This window comes from Nestor notabilis, unplaced genomic scaffold (assembly GCF_000696875.1).
Source record: "Nestor notabilis isolate BGI_N333 unplaced genomic scaffold, ASM69687v1 scaffold16289, whole genome shotgun sequence".
NCBI classification, from domain to species: Eukaryota; Metazoa; Chordata; class Aves; order Psittaciformes; family Psittacidae; genus Nestor; species Nestor notabilis.
Window position 1 is genome coordinate 1 of NW_009943424.1, and position 2,183 is coordinate 2,183.

Sequence of the window (2,183 nt, forward strand, 5' to 3'; positions counted from 1 at the left end):
GCCCGCCCGCCCTGCCGCGCTTCCCGCCGCGCCTGCCCTCCACTTGTGCCGGGAAACAACCTCCTGGCCGAGGAAATGCCCCCGATTGTGCCCTTGTTCCGAGGGGGAAGCGGCTGCGCTCCTGCAGTTTCCCCTCAAACCGTGCAGCGAATCAGGCTCGCAGTGTGGGCTTTCCCGCGGGGAAGGGCGGCCGAGCCAACCTCTCTCTGGAGGTAGTCGAAGGCGTTTCTGGTGCCGAGTTGGACAGTGTGCAGTATTTGCAAAAAGCAATTCAAGTGGGGAAAAAAGAACGTAAAAACTAGAAGTAAACACTTGTTTATAAGTAATGAAGGATGCAACCTTCAGTAGGAGGTAATGAGTTTGTAAATGTGCACGTGTTTGCCTGCTTTCCACAGTAGTGCCCACTTAATGCAGCCAGTGGTATCCCCTGTTCATCTCTGGCTTAGACGGCTTTGCTTCTACTCAGTTGGAGCCTCTGTGCAGGTGTTTTACTGGCTTAACTACAAATGCTGTTTGAAGCCAGTGAAGTTCAGTTTTGATTTTGGACTTTACAGAGTTTAGCCTTGTTTATATCTTACACTCGATGCTCAGCAGTGATGGGCAATAAACTCTATGTGTTTTGCAGTACTGGCAGAAGTCTGCTAGCACCAAGAATCCTGAAAGTATTAGGCTGTGATGTTTTCTGGCTGATGACATTAAATTTGTGTACAAGGGCAAGTCTGCCTCTCCTGCCATCACCTTTTTAGAAAACTGACCTTACTGGAAGAGTTGCTTCCTCCTTTCCCACCTTCCTGGGATAAAGGCTTTCTCCCTCTATGTAGTGTCCTAAATGTCACACATATCTCAATGCCTGGCACTTTTCTAGAAGAGAGGAAGACAACCATCGTTTTGGGGAGAGGATGGGTTGTTTCAGCCCATTCCCTTTTCAGTGTTGAAGGCAAGAGGCTGTACAACCATCAGTGGTGCAGCTGCGGAGATAGAAGCAAAAATACAATGACGGTAGTAACCATGTAGGTTCTGTGTGTGCTGTGACAGCACAAGCATGTTGGAATTTAATATCACCCTTGCAAACAGACTTTTTTCATGTAGTGCCAAACACAAGTAGCCTGGGTTAGGTTGGTTCTGCAGCATCTCAGCTGTGCTGAACTGATGTGTGTAGAGTTACACAATGAACTGATCTGTCTTAGAAGGGATTTATTTTTTTTACCCAGATTAGTGGCCTGACCCAGTTCCCAAACAGCGCTGTACTGAGGGAATGGATGACTAGGAGTAGGGGCTGCTTGAGTTGCCTTTAGCTGAGAGAGATACTCATATGGCCAGAGCTGTAGCAGCAGCTGCTGTGTACTTAGAACAGTGGTACTGCTCAAAAAATACTGTGTAGTACCTGTGCTGCAGAACCACCATTAGTAAATGTTAAGTATAGTTATCCAAGCAAGTATAACTTGGATATACAGCAAGTGAAACTGTAAATTTTATTTCAGTTAGTGCAATTTTTCTGCACACACCAGATGTCAGAGCAGATGTTTGCACAAAACTTACACTCAAATAAGCGTCTGTAAATAAATATGGTTCTTTTGGTGCAAGGCTCTCATGGACACACTTAAGAATACCTAAATAAGTTGCATTATTTTCTGTTGCAGTCACTGAGCTAGATGGGTGAAATTCAGTTTTCTATCTCATATTGTGTTTTACATGCAAACTGAATTATCTGATGTTACTTTGGAAAGTATTCTGCCTTACTGAACACTACCTTTCTGAAACTGCCTGTTACTGTTGAGATGTTTCTAACTTCAAAGTGTTGAAGTAGTTGGTTGTTGGTGTAGAGTGCTTTTGAAATGCAGGAAAAACACCAGTATGGAATGTTTATGACTTTTGTAACTGACTTTTTTGAGCTGGGTGTTTACTAAAGTCTTAAAAGTCACCCTGACAAACTCTTTGAGTTACTCTTTGAGTAACCAGTCTTTGTGCTACCTGACAAGGGGGTTTCAGTTTCTGTTCATGTTGTTCTCAGTAAAACAGACAGATACAAGTCTGTCAAGCGTGAACCTGCAACTTGGCATGGTGAACAGCAATTCACCATGGTCTTCTATTATTGCATAAGGTAGAGGATTTAAAGCTGTATAGTCAAGAACTAGATGGCACAGCCATTGCTGAGATCATACAATTACTAAGATAGCTCAGCA